The following is a 17,646-nucleotide window of genomic DNA, read 5'->3' as shown; positions in this document are numbered from 1 at the left end:
TACAAAAATTAGCCAGGCTTGGTGTTGCATGCCTGTAGCCCCAGCTACTCTAGAGGCTGACGCATGAGAATCACTTGAACCCAAGAGGCAGAGGTTGCAGTCAGCTGAGATTGTGCCATTGTACTCCATCCTGGGCAACAGAGTGAGACTCTGTCTCAAAAAAAAAAAAATGTTTTCTTCAATCTTAGAAAACTTCCATTGATTCTTTCCAAACATTGCCTGTGCACTCTTTTCTTTCTTTTCCCTCTTTTGGAACTCTTAGTAAATATGTGTTGAATTTTTCATTCAATTTCCCTTTCTTGTTTTCGTTTTCCTTTTGAGAAAGTGACTTCCTCAGATCTACCTTTAAATTCACAATTTTTCTCTTCAGCTGTGTCTAATGGACTATTTAGCCTATTAGTTCTTACACTCAATATTTTTATTTCTGTAAATTCTTTCTGCTTCTTTTTCATTTGCTTACAATCTACCTCCTTTATTTATTTATTTGTTTATTTACTTTTGAGACAGTCTCATTCTGTCACCCAGGCTGGAGTGCAGTGGCACGATCTTGGCTCATTGCAAGCTCTGCCTCCTGGGTTCATGCCATTCTCCAGCCTCAGCCTCCCGAGTAGCTGGGACTACAGGCACCTGCCACCATGCCTAGCTAATTTTTTTTTTTTGTATTTTTAGTAGAGATGGGGTTTCACTGTGTTAGCCAGGATGGTCTCGATCTCCTGACCTTGTAATCTTCCTGTCTTGGCCTCCTGAAGTGCTGGGATTACAGGTGTGAGCCACCACGCCTGGCCTACCTCCTTTATTTTTAATGTCCTTTTTTTTTCTGAGGCAGGGTCTTATTCTATCATTCAGGCTGGAGTGCAGTGACACAGTCATAGCTCACTGCAGACTTGACCTCCTTGGCTCAAGTAATCCTCCTGCCTCAGCCTCCTGAGTAGTTAGGACAACAGTGCATCTACCATGCCTGGCTAATTTTTTAAAACTAACTTTTTTTTTTTTTTTTGTAGAGACGAGGTCTTGCTTTTTTTCCCAGGCTGGTCTCGAACTCATGGCTTCAAGCAATCCTCCTGCCTTAGCCTTCCAAAGAACTGGGATTACAAGCATAGTGTCCTATTCTTGCCTTATTGTTTCTATATTTTTTTCTTTAAACATTTTGAACATATTATTTTAAAGTGTCTCTTAACAGTTCTGTTTTCTCTTGCCTTTGGGGTGCACATTCTCCAGTTCTTTGGCCAGTCCCTAGGGCTGCCTCGAGTAGTCACTGCCTAACCTGGTTTGTGTATTCACTGTGAGAACACCCCATGGGTTCTCTTCATGGCAGCCTCTTGTGCCCTGATTTGTGGAACTCTCTTCTTACATGATTGAGGGGTTTCCACTAGATCTAGGTGTGTTTGCATTTTAATTTAACTAGTTCTTCCCATGGAACAAGGAGTGTAAACCCCAACTTTACACACATCCGTGGTTCAGGCCAAGGCCACCCATTTTCATTCCACTGATAAATATTAATACTTGTTGAGTACCTGTCCATGCCCAGCAAAGCTCTCGGCTGGCTTCTATTTCCAGTCCAAGCCCTGGCAGTTGACTGGCTGCCTTGCCATTTCCTCAGACTGGCTGTGAGGTTTTTAATCTTTTTCACAAGAAGGGATTCTTTGGGACTCCCAATCTTATGTAAGGAGTGCACTCACCTCTGCTCCCCTCCAAGCCCAGTTGCATGGCTTGGCTGTGGTGCCAGTGTGGGCCTCAAGCCCAGCCCCTGAGGCCCACATCAGAGTCTTTGCTGCTTCTCATCCCTCTCCAACCCCCAGGCCAGCTTTGAGCTCTGGATCCTGGCAGCTCCAGTCTCCTCCATGTGTCCCTGCAGTTGTCATGCCATGGTCAGCATTTCTATGTGTCTGGACCAGGGAGGGGCTGGAGGGAGCTGGCAGCTGGATGGGATGTGGACCCAGTCCTGGCCACCTCTGCTGACCATCACCCTCCCCTTCCTGTCCCATAGCTGCCAGGAAGGTCCCCTCTGCCCTGTACCCCTCCTTCCACCCCACTTGCCTGGAACAGCTAACTTGGATCTGGCACAGGCACCCCCTGGAGCACCCTGAGCACCCCTGTCCTCTGTATTTGGGCTGAAATGTCCTCTGTGCTCCAGTGGCTCTGGACCTGCCCACAGCTGCCCAGATGCTGGCACCCCAGACACCCCAAACACTCCAGGCACCCCAGACACCCCAGTCACCCCAGGCACCCCAGACATGCCAGATACTCCAGGCACCCCAGTCAATGCCAGGAACCCCAAACACCCCAGAAACCCCAGATACCTCAGGCACCCCAGGCACCCAGGTCACCCCAGACCCACCAGGCACCCCAGGCACCCCACTCACACCAGGCACCCCAGTCGCCCCAGGCACCCCACTCACACCAGGCACCGCAGACACTCTGTGTGCCTCCCTCCCCCTGGCCACAGCCCCATTGCTTTTCTGCAATATCTGATTAACTCAAGCATTCAGCTCTTCCCACCAGAAAAGGGAGAAAAACAGCTCAAAACCGGGAAAGGTTTCTAAACAGGCATCTGTTGGAAGCACAAGGCAAGCAGACTCCATTAGAAGCATCTCCAGAAACTGCAGAAAAATCAATCTTCTTTCATCATGGAAATAATGCAATTTTCCACATTCCTGTCCAAACATGGTGCCCACGGGCCAGGTGGCAGCTCCACTCCTGGGCACGAGGGGTGTGCTCTGTGCGGGCGGTGCAGGTGAGTGCAGGGGCTGAAAGGCTGGATGGGACCACAGCCTGGGGGACAAGCCAAGCCCCGTCCACCTGAGCCCCCCAGTTCCTCCTGCTCAGAACCAGCTAGCTTGAGCTCCACGCTCTGGGCAGCCAGGGTCCAGCTGCCCTGTGAAGCCTTTCTGTCCACGGCGGGCCCTCGCTGGAGGCCACTTTATTAATGGACATGAGTCACAGTGGCCATAACACTGCTTGCTTATGACGGCACCTGCGTGGTCCTCAGGGTAGAGCGGCCCCCTCCATGTTCTGTGGTTTTTCTGTTCCACACAGAGGTTCTTCCTGGCCAGGCATGGAGAAGATGTGGAGATGGGGGTGCTGGAAGGATGGGGTTGGTTGACGCTGGTTTCCTAGAGGGTCCCCCTCTTCTTCCCAGACCTCCCCCCGCCATTCCCTCTTCCCTCCAGGGATTTGTATTCACTTTTCAAACCTCCACAGCCCTCTTGCACATGGGCAGCTGCACCCCCCCGGCGCTGGGAACCTAGGGGCCCACGCCCTCCAGGCCTGCCTGGCAGCATTGAGGCTGATGTGGTCCTGAGCCTGGGCCTTGCCCTGTCACTGCCTGGGGTACAGACAGGGTCCGAGGCTGCTGGGGACGGAATGTTCGTGCTCCTCAACATTCCTGCTGAGCCCTAACGTCATCCAGTTGATGGTGTTAGGAGGGAGGGCCTTCGGGTGGTGATGAGGTCGTGAGGGTGGGGCCTCCTGAAGGGGTTATTGTCCTTATATCAGGGACCACAGGGACACCCCCATCTCTGCGACCACGTGAGGACATCTATCAGGCAGAAGAGACCCACACCAGACCCCAGGGAGGCCTGTTCCTGCCTCTGTACTTCTTGCTGTCAGAGATGTAAGAAATAGCATGTTGTGTCTGTGAGTTCCACAGGCCGGGTCCTCTGCGAGCCCCCCAGGCCAGCTCCTCTGTGACAGCAGCTCAGCTGAACCAGGGGCCCAGCACCACCATGAGCTCGCCACGTCCTGCAGCTGCAGGTGACAGAGGCAGGAACAGGCCGTGGGGCTGTGTCCACAGGGAAGGGCCTGGGCTGGACCGTGAGTCCCCTGGAGTTGCTGGCGCTCCCCTAGTCCTGCCAAGATGACCCAGACCCACCTGGCTGTGCAGACGTCCAGTGTCCGGTGGCAGATGCTCCCTGGCTGGCTGGGTTTCCACCCCTGTCCCCTCCGTCATTTTGAGCAGTGTCAGACCTCGTGGTCGGCACCTGCTGACCTCGCCTCCAGCTGACCAGTCATTAACTCACACCGTGGGGGTCATGTGACTGCTCGACTCAGGGGTGACTGCAGGCTTGCCCATGGCACAGTCTGTATTTATGTAAGCAAGTCCCTAAGCCTGTCACCCAGGGAGGGGAGTTTAGCTCTGCCAACTAGACGGAGGCATATCCAGGGATTTGTGTTCACTTGTTCAAACCTCCACAGTAATTAATAACAACTTTAAGAGACACTTCCAAGCCATATAACTTTCTCCTCTTTCTCCTGTACTTCTGCCCCCCAATCTCGACCTCCAGCACAGGGTGGCTCCCATGGCCGTTCCTGCTCTGTGCTCTCACTGACTTTCCGTTTCCCTCAGTCCTTCTATGTGGGTGATTTGGAATTCTATAAGGAAGACTTCTCTCTTCTCTCCCATTTATCTATTTGTTTATTCACTAATTTATATCAATAGGGCTCTTGGATACATTTTCTTTGGGTATAATCTAATAGGGTCGTTGTTTATTTTATGACTGCAATGTTCCACCCTTGACCACTGGGGTCTCCTGTATGTTTCTGACATGTCCCAACATCCTTTTTTTTTCCCCCTTGCACTTCCCAACTTTGTGGTACTACCAGTTGCCACAGGTTCATCTTGTATATTTCCTGCTGTAGACCCAGAGTCAGAGTCCTTCTAAAGAGCCCTGGTTCCTTTCCCTAGAGAATGGGATTTAGAAGCCACAGTCTGGGTGCTGGCTGTGCTCGAGGCTTCTGGGGTGTCACTGCTTCTAGGCCTTCTCAGGGGCAGAGTTGGGAAATACATGTGTGTCCACTAGCCCATGTCCACACACATCTGATTTATTTCTGTATGCATCTAACTGTAAATAGATACTTATTAAAATAAGCTCAGCCTCGTGCTGACATCTCAGACTCGAATCCACTACCTCAAGGCTCATTCTGCCTCCCCCTAGCTTAAGTGTAACTTTTCTCCCTGCACTGACTGGTTCTCATCTCTACAATGTATGTGCTTGTTTAACTCTAGGGTACACAGTGTCAGAATTGCTCATCTGTAACTCTGCTGGACGCTAGAGCAGACTGTGCACTGGAAGCATCAGTTGAAACACCCTATTCTGGGGTTACTTACTTACTTACTCAGCTCCTCTCCTCCCCACCCTGTTGGGTGAGATTATTGCTTCTGTCTTTAAATACAGGTGGATTCATTTGTTGGGTGCCACATGCCATCCTGGGACCCCCACCTCCTGGCTGATTTCTTGGTTTGCATACTATACCAGTCAGCCTGGCTTGTCCTCACAGAATGCTATGGACTGGGCCACATACACAGTGGACGTTGATTTGCTCACAGTCCTGGAGACAGGAAGTCCAAGAGCAAGGTGCTGGCGGGTGTGGCTCTGGGCAGGAGTTGTCTGCCTCGCTGTGTTCTCTCGTGCCTTCTTCTTTGTGCGTGTGGACCTCTGGCATCTCTTCTTAGGAGGACGCCGGTCCTGCTGGGCCAGGGCCCCACCCATGTCAGCTCATTTAACCTCTGTTACCTCTAGGACCCATCTCCAAATATACTCCCACTGGGGCTTAGGGCTTCAGCATCTCAGTTCCGGGGAAGATACAATTCAGTCCATTGCACATGCAGTGACGTGTTTCAGAGTGTTGACAATGCCTGGAACCACTTATCCACCACCAGGGCGTTACACAGAGCAGCTCCACTGCCCTAAAAACCATCTTCTGTGTCTGTTTTTAGCCAATTCCGCCCCCTCCCTCAAGCCCTGGCAGTGGCTGATATGTTTTCTGTTCTATAGTTTTGCTTTTTTCAGAATGTCATACAGATGGGACCACCCACTGTGTATCTGCTGGGGTCTGTTTTTTATCTCTTGGCAAAATGAACTTAGGATCAGTGCGTGTTGCTCTGTTCCCCAGGCTCGCTCCTCCAGTGGCTGAGTGGTGCTCCTTGCGTGGTGCTGCAGTGAGTCTGTCTGTCCGTTCCCAGGCTTGCTCTTCCTGTGGCTGAATGGCAGTCTCTCTGTCCGTTCTCCAGCAGGACACTTTGGCGTTTCCCGGTTTTTCAGTTACAGACACAGCTGCCCTGAGCAGTCATCACGTGTGGTTTCTCGTGTGAACAGTTCTCAGTTTGCTGGACTCAGTGCTAAGAGGATGATTTCTGAGTTGTATGTTTAGCTTTGTCAGAGGCTGTCAAACCATTTTTCCAAATTTTGTGTCCCCACCAGTGGCCAGTGAGAGTTCGGCCCCCGCCCTCTGTCTCCTTCCTGTTCAGCCAGGAAGCTGCCCCCTCTGGAACAGTGGGGAGCTTTGCACGCCCCAACAACGGACTCTGGGCTGTGACAGCTTCAGGGAAGTGGATGGGCAGGAGGTGGCCAGGTTGCCCTTTACTGGTGTGGGCTGGCTGTGTCATTCTTCTTGGGCTCCTAGCGGGTCCCTGGTAGGACCTCAGGCAGGGACCACCCTGCCCCGACGCCTGCTACTCCTAATGCAACTCCAGGCCCAGGAAAAGTGGCTGTGGCCGACTGGTCACGCCCCCTGGAGTGACTGCAGGGGCCCTGGTTAGGAGCACGGTATTGTCTCTGCCAGGACCCTCAGTCCTGGGGTGATGGCACGGCCAGGAAGGCTGCGCAGGCCTCACCTCAGGTTTTGCCAGAGAGATCCCTGGGTGCTACTGACCCCCTTTCTTTGGGAAGTCCCTTCTCCCCTGAGATGTTCCCCCAGGGCTCCCGTGGTGTCCTTGCCACAGTGATCAGCCAGGCAGGGGCACAGGACTGCTGCCAGTGCATCCTGGGGGTTCCCACATGGGAGGTGGAGGGAGAGCTCCTCCCATGGCCGAGCTGGGCTAATCTCAACTCAGAGGAGCCCAGGTCTCCTGCTGGAACGAGGGACTGGGGGAGGGAGTGTGTGATGAGCTGATGGTTATTGAGACCCTCAGGCCCTGGGGCCTCAGCTTCAGTTTCCCTGTTCTTGAAGCTTTCCTTGTCCGTGCAAACTATGGGTGTCCTTCCAGGAACTCCCCTGCTGCGGACATCTCAGGCCAGGCCAAGTAGAGTTTGCCTCTTGGATCTGAGACCCTGCCTGTAAGGCCGTCTGGTCTACCACTCCCCGCAGTCGATGGGATGGGAAGGCACTGAGCACAGGGGGCCCTGAGGCCAGCTGCCCCTGCACTTCTCAGAGCTCTGAGGGACTGAGTCCCAGCACAGGGGCTGTGAAACCAGCTCCCTCTGTACTTCCTGGAGCTCTGAGGGCTTGAATCTCACAGACCCTCTCAAGGTGGCCCTGGAGGGGCCGTCACCAAGGGACACAGTCTGTGTTCTGAGATCACAGCGGGGGAGCCAGAGGTGCTTTGCAGCGCAGGGATACTTAGGGGTCTTGGGGACAGACAGGACTGTCGCAGGCAGTGATGAGGGCTCAGGGTGTTCCGCAGGCAGGATCCCTAGATGAGGATGAAGGAATATCATTGAGTCTGGAGCTTGTGGGGGCGGGGGCTCAGGCAAATTGGCAGTAGAGGGCATTGGGAAGGGGTGCGTTCTCGAGGGCCCACATCCTCTCCAACAGCGACTCTGAGCCCCTTTCTCTTTACCCACCCAGAGAAGGGCACAGAGCCGGGCACAGCCTCGGGCCCAGGAGACGCTGTCTGGCCCTGCCCTCTCCTCCAGGTGTCTGGCCTGAGTGTGTGTCCTTTGCTGTCAGACTTGCAGTGTGACAGGTTTGGTGCCCAGGAGCCAGAGCTGACTCGCATGTGGGGTGTGGGGTGGAGCCAGGGCCGTGCTGATTTAACATTCTGGAGAGCGCCGCCTCCTTCCCAACCTCTACGTCCTCTTTCCCAGGTTGAAAATCCCCAGAGCTTTCTCAAGAGCCCCGCCAGGCACCACTGCAAGGAGAGATCCTCTGGGAGGCCTTCTCCACCCTGACGAGGGATTTAGCACCTATGAGCTCCTGAGGCAGCTGCTGCCTTGATCCCACCCCCACAGCTATTCAGCAGCTCCTGTCCTTGCTCCTAAAGGGAAGGTGATTTTTGTAGGGCTCATGGTTATCGAAGAAGCCAGAACCCCTCCCGCTCCCCTCCCCCAGGACCTCCTTGGTCTGCACACCTGGTCCCAGGCCTGGCTGGTGTGGGGAAGGGCTCTGCACGGAGGGGTCCTGCTGCTCTGGGTCCTGGGCACCTCGGAGCCTGTCATCCACAGTGGCCGGGAGTGGAAGGCAGGGCCCCTGCCCTGGTGAGGCCGGTGGACTGAGCGTGGAATGGTGATTCACATGTGCTGGCTGCCTGGGGGCCAGTGGACGCCAATGGATCTGATGCACTCAGGGGGCCAGTGGATGCTGGCGGGTCTGACCCTGGGGGCCAGTGGACGCTGGCGGATCTGATGCACTCAGGTGACCCAGCTCCAGGCAAGTAGGGCTGGGTCAGGAAGCGTCTCAGGTGGGGGCCTGGGAGACAGACTCTGACAGGGCAGCTGTGGCCCAGGTTTCCTGCGGCTGCCGTTGGGGGCGGCAGAGGCAGGATCTAGACCCCATGCAGTCATAGCAGAGGCCTCCGTGGGTCCCATGGGAACGCCGGTCCTGGATGGCTCCCGGGTGTCCCGAATCTGGGGAGGGGCCGGCCCTTGCATCTGTACTGACAGTCCCTGGGTTTGGGCTCAGGGCAGAGGCCAGCACAGGATCTGGCTTTCTCCTGGCAGCTGCCCCCAGCCCTGCTGCGTGACCTTGGGGAGTTTGACAGGGGTCCCTGCAGGGCTGGTGGGAGACGGGCAGGGGTGGGGCCAGGTCGCCCACAGAAAGGAGTTGAGTTTGGGCGGTGAGTGTGGGAAAGTAGGTGTCTCCGAATGGTGGCCTGGGCTCGGCTCCTGGAGCAGCCCAGGCTGGGGTGGGAGGTGGGAGGTGGGAGGTGGGAGGTGGGGCTGCTTGCGCTGGGAGTGGAGTGCAACTCCACTGGGGTGGAGTTGGTGAGAACGGGTGAAATTGAGGATGTTTTTCCAGAGGAAGAGATGAGACACACCTGCTCCGTGGGGGTTCCCCACCTGCTCCGTGGCGGTTCCCCCCCTGCTCCGTGGTCCGCACCTGCTCCGTGGTCCGCACCTGCTCCGTGGTCCGCACCTGCTCTGTGGGCGGTCACCTCCTCTTCGCTGTGTGGGTCCGCAGGTGGAGGGAGCTGGACCATGTAGCACTCTCCTCGGCACCTCCCCACTTGCTGCTCCCAGGGCAGGAGGAGGCCTGGGGTGGGCCTGGAGTGCTCCGGATTTGTTCCCTGATCCCCCTCACTCCCATCCAACCCGACATTCCCAGCAGCCCAGCGTCCTTGACCAAAGGCTGGTGTCCAGGTCCTGGGCTCCTCATGCCCGTCCACGGGGGTCCTGTCCTCACCGGCTCACACCTCCTGTGGCTCAGTAAGAGCTGGGCCCTGAACTCTGTACAAGTTTGTTCTTAAAATTATAATCCCCCTGCTATCTAGGGACCTGGACTCTAATTTCCAGTTGGAAGCATCAGGTTTTTTTGGAACCGTCCATCCGCTCCTCAGCCTTGCTGATGAGCCCACTCTCTACGGGGTCATTCCCGCCACCAGCCAAGGGACAGGTGTGCCCACTGGAAGGTCCCGAGGAGGTTCCCTGCAGGTGCTTCTGGAAGTTGGAGACACCTGGGGTTTGGGGCACTAGTGGATTGTCCTTCTCACCTCTTTAATTTTCATTCTGGTATACGGAGTTAATGCTGGCTTTATTTTATTTATTTACTTGTTACAAATAAAGAACTTTGTAAGCAAGGGTTGAGAACATGTTATTACATGTTGCTTTTCTTTCTGTATTTTAAACCTCCTCTACCATGGTTTACAGTCTGTCACTAAAAGCAGACTCCTGGACGGGAGGCCCTAGAGGAGGCCTTGGCCACCTGCAGTGCCTGGGAGGGGTTTGCCCAGGTGAGGTGCTCCCTGGGCCACCGCCAGGTGAATGGGCACATGCCGGCAGCTGGTATCAGAACGGGACGCCGTCCTGCCCTGGCTTTAGCACCGTGCTGGCTGCTGAGCCTCCTCATGCAGAGGGAGTTCCCTCTCAGGTCTCCTTGGCAGTGCCAGGCCACGGTGGGTAAGTAAAGACACTCAGGGGCCCATCGTCTGGGTTTAGATTCCAGCTTTGCCAGCTACTGCTGTGTCGCCTTGGGGGTTTGATTGACGTCTCTCTTCTCAGTTGTCCCATCTGTGAAATGGGGTTGAAAATACTACCTCCTAGGCTTGGTATGAAAAGACGGAATTCATGTAGGGAAAGTGCTCAGAATGGTCCTGGATAGCGGGCAGCATATTTGTTAGTTGTTTAAAAGTTATTATTATTTTTAAAATTTAAGAATTGGGTATAGACATGTATCAGATGGATGGTCTGTTTGTCATGTGATCACACGATCACATGATCTCGCAGCACCAGGAATCTCGGGGGGATCTGATCTTCTTCCACGGCTGGCAGAAGAGTCCAGGTGGGGGTGAGGAGCATGGGCGCGGCAGCAGAAACACAGCTGCTTCATGCTTCTGGGTGGGTGGCTCCCCCCGAGGGTGGGAGAGATCTCGCACCTGCCAGCATGCCCGCTGCATGACACTCTGTGCCCTGGGGCGGGTGGCTCCCCCTGAGGGTGGGAGAGATCTCACACCTGCCAGCACGCCCGCTGCATGACGCTCTGTGCCCTGGGTCAGCCGAGTGTTCTGCAAATTGGATCTGGGGCCTGGAAATCCCGTCGTCCCTTTGGACCCCGTCCCTGTCCAGACTTGGGACTTGATCCTTGCAAGTTCCCTGCTGACTGGCCCATCTACAACAGCCTACAGCCACCGTAGCAAAGTTCAAGAACTTCACAGCCAGTGAGACAGAAGCAGTAAATATCTGGGTAAAGAGATTCTTCTTCCCCTCTTGCGTTTGAAATTATGCTTTGAGAATTACAGTTGAAAGTACAAAGTATAACTCTGTCTGATGGGGTTTTCAATGAACATACATATGTTATATAAGAGGACCACAAGAAGGGTGAGGATACAGGGGCCTGACTGGCAGTAAAGTCTCTGTAATACGCGTGAGGTGGTAAAATATGATTCTAAGAAGACTGTGAAAAGCTAACTGTGTGTGGTATAATTAATCCCTGGAGCTATCACTAAAGAGGTTATACAAAGAGATACACTCAGAAACACAACAGAGAAATTAAAACAGAATACTAAAAAAAGTCCAGATAAACCAGACAGAAGGAAAGGAGAAACAGAAAAATGAAACCAGAGGGAGGAAACAAAAAGCAAAGAAAATGATAGGTCTCAATCCAAATCTCAATGCAAATGTATTTTATTTGCATTGTATTTATTTGCATATCATATGTATGTATTTATTTGCATGTCGTAGCATGTGCCTGTAATCTCAGCTACTCAGGAGGCTGAGGTGGGAGGATCTCTTGAGTCTAGGAGTTCAAGGCTGCGGTGGCCATGATCGCACCACTGCATTCCAGCCTGAGCAACAGAGTGAGACGCTGTCTCAGAAAATCAAAAAACAAAATAAGAAGAAAGAAAACATGTCCTAATCATGTGCTATGTACAAGAAATTTACTTCAAATATAATGATAAAGGTGGGTTGAAAGTAAAAGATAAAGAAATACATATAATGGAAGCACTGAACAATAAAAGCTGGATTGGCTACATTAATATCAGACAAAGCAGAGTTTAGAGCAAAGAAAATTACAAGAGGGAAAAGAGAGATATTATGTAATGCTAAAAAGATCAATTCACAGAACACGTAATAATCCTACATGTGTGTGTACTTAACTAACAACAGAGATTCAAAATACATAAAGCAAAATAGACAAATGAAATGAGGAGGAGATAAACCCATACTTGGAGATTTTGGCGTCTCCTTGTACTGGACAGAATTAGTAGAAAGCCAGGAAGGATATAAAATAACTGAACATTATCATCAACCAACTAGATCTAATTAACATACTTTTCAAGAGTACATGAAACATTCACCAAGATAGACCATATTTTGGTCATAAAACAAACGTTAACACCTTTAAACGAATTAGAATCAAACGATGTATTATTTCTGAGTACGATGAAATTAAACTAGAAGGAAACAATAAAAGATAAAAAGGAAACCTTCAAACACTTGTAAATTAAATGTTTGAACAACACTCATCTAAATAATCCATGGATCACAAAGATGTCTTAAAGGAAACTTAAAAATACTTTGAACAAAAATTAAAATACAACATATAAAATACAAATTTTGTAGAGTGTGGCTAAAGCAGTGCTTAGAGGCAAATTTATAGCATAAACGCTTAGACCAGAAAAGAAGATGGCCTAAAATTAATAATCCAAGCTTCCAACTTTAAAAGCTAGCAAAAAATATTAAAAAGTCAAAAAATAACAAATGCTGGCGAGGTTACAGAGAAAAGGAGATACTCCTACATGCATTGCTGGTGGGAATGTAGATTAATTCAGCCATTGTGAAAAGCAGTTAGACAATTTCTTAAATAACTTCAAACAGAAATACCACTAGACCCAACAATCCCATTACTGCATACAGAGGAATATAAATCATTCTATCATAAAGTCACATGCACACATACGTACATTACAGCACTATTCACAATAGCAAACACATGGAATCAACCCAAATACCCATCAGTGGTAGACTGGATAAAGAAAATGTGGCACATATATACCATGGAATACTACACAGCCATTAAAAAGACAAGGTCCCTTCCTTTGCAGCAACGCGAGGGTTGCTGGAAGCCATTATCCCAAGCAAACTAATGTGGAATGGAAAACCAAATACCGCATGTTTTCACTTATAAGTGGGAGTTAAACACGGAGTATACATGGACACAGAAACGGGAACCAAGCCACTGGGCCTACTTGAGGGTGGAGGGTGGGAGGTGGGCAAGGATCAAAAAACTACCTATTGGGTACTATGTTTATTACCTGGATGACAAAATAATCTGTATATCAAGCCCCCATGACATGCAATTTACCTGTGTAACAAACCTGCACGTGTACCCGACCTAAAACAAAAGTAAATAAAAAAACTAATAAAAAAATAGAGCAAGGTAACCAAAGTCTGCAGAAGAACAGAAATAATAAATAGAAGAAACAAATAAAATTGAAACCAAAAAACAATGGAGAAAATGAGTCAAACTTAAAGCTGTTTCTTTGAAAAGATAAATAAGATTCGTAAAACTCTGTCATGACTGACAAAAGAAGAAAAAGAAAGAAGATACGAATTACGAATACCAGCAGTGAAGAAGTGGCTATCACTACAGGTGTTAAAACAACAATAAGGCAATGCTATAAACAACTCTACACACATAAATGCCACCACTTAGGGGAAACGAACAAAACACAAACCACAGAAATGCACCCAAGATAAAGTAGATGATCTCAACAATACTGTAACTATTAAAGAAATTGAATTTGTGATAAAAACCCTCTGGAGTGACTATTTTAAAAACTGAATTTTTAGTTAAAAATCTTCCTGAAAAAGAACTCTTTAGGCCCATATGGTCTCACTGGCAAACTTCGCCAAATATTTAAAGAAGGAATAACACCAATTTTATACAATTTCTTTAAGAAAATAGAAAAGCAGGGAACACTTTCCAACTCATTGAATGAAGCCAGCGTGACTTTGATGCCAAAACCAGATGAAAAGTTAAAGAAAACTATAGGCCAATGTCTCTCATGAAAACAAAAAGTCTCAAAAAATATTAGCAAATGGTATCTATCTATTGATCACAACAAGTGACATTTACCCTAAGAATACAGAATCAATATTCAAATATCAATCTAAGGCCGGGCGCGGTGGCTCACACCTGTAATCCCAGCACTTTGGGAGGCCGAGGTGGGTGGATCACGAGGTCAGGAGATGGAGACCATCCTGGCTAACACGGTGAAACCCCGTCTCTACTAAAAATAAAAAAAAAAAAAAAAAAAAAAAAAAAACGCCAGGCGAGGTGGCGGCGCCTGTAGTCCCAGCTACTCTGGAGGCTGAGGCAGGAAAATGGCGTGAACCTGGGAGGTGGAGCTTGTAGTGAGCGGAGATCCGGCCACTGTACTCCAGCCTGGGTGACAGAGCGAGGCTCTGTCTCAAAACAAAAAAAAAAAACAAAAAAACCCCACAAATATCAATCTATGCAATTCACCATATTAACTGTCTAAAGAAGAAAAAAACCACATGATCATATCAATTGATATAGAAAAAGTAACATTCTTAAATGGTAAAACTTCTAGAATAGAAAGGAACACCTTCACTTGGATAAAAGACAGTCATGGGCCAGGCACGGTGGCTCACGCCTGTAATCCCAGCATTTTGGGAGGCTGAGGTGGGTGGATCACCTGAGGTCAGGAGTTCAAGACCATCCAGCCTGATCAACATGACTGATCAAGACGGGGTGAAATCCTGTCTCTACTAAAAATACAAAAGTTAGCCAGGAGTGGTGGCGCATGCCTGTAATCCCAGCTACTCGGGAGGCTGAGGCAGGAGAATCGCTTGAACGTGGGAGGCGGAGGTTGCAGTGAGCCGAGACTGCGTCATTGCACTCCAGCCTGGGCAGCAAGAGTGAAACTCTGCCTTAAAAAAAAAAAAGAGATAACCGTGAAAACCTTTCAGCTAACATTATACTTCATCGTGAATGAGTGATGCTTTTTTCCTGAAGATCAGAATCGAGACAAGGATGCTCAGTCTCACTCTGCTTATTCAACATCATGCTGGAAGTCCTAGCCCAATGCAATAAGAGACACACGCGCACACACACACACACACACACACACACACACACACGCGACATGTCTTATACGTAAGATATATGTAATATGTATGTATGTATTTTTATATAAACATAGGCTGAATAAAGAATCCAGAAATAGACACACATAAATATGGCCAACTGAGTTTTGACAAAGGTGTAAAAGCAATATATATATATAATATTTTATATATGTATAAAATACACTAGAAAGGAAGGAGTAAAAATGTCCATCCCTAATCACAGATGATATGTCTACATAGAAAATCCCAAGGAATCTATAAAACAATTTCTATTGTAATTAAGTTTAGCAAGCTTGCAGGAGAATGGTGAAAATAAAAACCATCAATTAGATTTCTATATGCTAGCCATGAACAACTAGAAACAAAAATAAAAAATAAATCAATTTACAATGGTTCAATAAACGAAATATTTAGACATATATATATTAGACGGAGTCTCTCTCTGCCACCCAGGCTGGAGTGCAGTGGTGCCATCTCGGCTCACTGCAACCTCCGCCTCCCGGGTTCAAGCAATTCCTGCCTCAGCCTCCCGAGTAGCTGGGATTACAGGTGCATGCCACCACACCTGGCTAATTTTTGTATTTTTAGTAGAGACCGGGTTTCACCATGTTGGCCAGGCTGGTCTCAAACTCCTGACTTCAAGTGATTCATCCACCTTGGCCTCCCAAAATGTTGGGGTTACAGGCATGAGCCACTGCACCTGGCCAGATATAAATATTTTTGAAAAGTATGTTGTATGCTGAGAAGTACAAAATGTTGATGAAAGAAAGCAAAGATCTAAATAACTGGAAAGCCATGTCATGTTTTTGTATAGAAAATTCTGAAGTGGAGATACCAGCTCTCCACAAGGTAATCCATAGATTTAACACCACACCAGTCAAACTGCACAAACGTTTTGCAGATATAGGTAAGTTGGTTCCAAAATTTACATGGAAAAGCAAAGAAACAAGAATATCTAAACCAATTCTAAAAAAGAAGAAGGAAGTTGGAGGAATCATTTTATTGATTTTAAGACTTACGATGAATCTACAGTAGTCGAGAGAGCGTAGTGTTAGTGAAGACCAGAAACATAGACCCATGGAACAGAGTAAAGACGCCAGAAATAGATGCACACAAATATGGCCGATTTTTGACAAAGGTGTAAATTCAAATTTTTAATGAATGGTGTTTTCAACAAATGGTGTTGGATCAACTGAACATCCATGACAAAAAAGTGAGCCTTGACCTGAAGCTTACACCTTGTGCAAAAACATTTTTTTTTTAATTTTTATTTTTTATTTTTTATTTTTTTTGAGACGGAGTCTCGCTCTGTAGCCCAGGCTGGAGTGCAGTGGCCCAATCTCAGCTCACTGCAAGCTCCGCCTCCCGGGTTCACGCCATTCTCCTGCCTCAACCTCCTGAGTAGCTGGGACTACAGGCGCCCGCCACCTCGCCCGGCTAGTTTTTTGTATTTTTTTTAAATAGAGACGGGGTTTCACTGTGTTCTCCAGGATGGTCTCAATCTCCTGACCTCGTGATCTGCCCGTCTCAGCCTCCCAAAGTGCTGGGATTACAGGCTTGAGCCACCGCGCCCGGCCCTCCTTGTGCAAAAATTAACTCAGAATGGACTATAGACATAAATGTAAAATGTAAAACTCTAACACTCTCAGGAGAAGAAACTTTATGACTTGCAGTCAGGCAGAGCTCTTTTTTAAAAAAGTATATAAAATTTTTTTATTTATTTTTAATTGACAAATAATTGTACATATGATGTTGTAAAACATATATACATTGTGGAATGATACATCGAGCAAATGAACATATCCATTATCTGAAATAGTTATTTCTTTGTGGTGGGAACAATTAAAATCGACTCTTAGAAATTTTGGAATATACATTATTATTATTAACTATTTGAAGAAAAATTATCTGAAAAAGAATTAGAAGGAAAGAGACTTTATTGCAGTGAACAGTCTGTAAACTAGGTAGATATAGCCTCTGGTGAAAAACGAAAATGTGTTCCAGAGAACAAAGAAAAAGCTCAGGTTTCACAACAGAAGTTCCCACCCAGGTGCCTTACCAGGTCTATTTATGCCAGTAAAGGGTTGATACTCAGTTCTGATTGGTCAGTGCAGCTGAGTTGTGATTGACAGGTACATCTGGGCTTTGATTGGTTTATACAGCTGAGACCTGATTGGCCGAGGCAGGCGAACGCTAATGGGTTGATCAGGTGAGCTCTGAAAATCCCAAAGATAAAAATATATGAGTTTTCAGGGAAGTCAGAGCATAGTGTGTGACTGCTGGTCAGCAAATGGCCGCTTGGCTCTATTGTTTATTTTTATTTATTTATTTAATTATTTAATTTATTTAAATTTTACTTTAGGTTCCAGGATACAAGTGCAGAATGTGGTTTGTTACATAGGTATACATGTGCCATGGTGGTTTGCTGCACCCATCAACCTGTCATCTAGGTTTTAAGCCCTGCATGCATTAGCTATTCATCCTAATTTTCTCCCTCGCCTTTCCCCCAACCCCACCAACAGGCCCTGGTGTGTGATGTTCCCCTCCCTGTGTCCATGTGTTCTCCTATTCAACTCCCACTTATGAGTGAGAGCATGCGGTGTTTGGTTTTCTGTTTCTGTGTTAGTTTGCTGAGAATGATTACTTCCAGCTGCATCCATGTCCCTGAAAAGGACATGAACTCATTCTTTTTTATGGCTACATAGTATTCCATGGTATATATGTGCTACATTTTCTTTATCCAGTCTGTCATTGATGGGCATTTGGGTTGGTTCCAAGTCTTTGCCATTGTAAATAGGCCTATAATCAACATATGTGTGCATGTATCTTTATAGTAGAATGATTTATAATCCTTTGGATATATACACAGTAATGGGATTGCTGGGTCAAATGGTTCTAG

Source organism: Macaca nemestrina, chromosome 15 (assembly GCF_043159975.1).
Source record: "Macaca nemestrina isolate mMacNem1 chromosome 15, mMacNem.hap1, whole genome shotgun sequence".
Lineage (NCBI taxonomy): Eukaryota > Metazoa > Chordata > Mammalia > Primates > Cercopithecidae > Macaca > Macaca nemestrina.
This window is presented reverse-complemented; position numbering follows the sequence as displayed.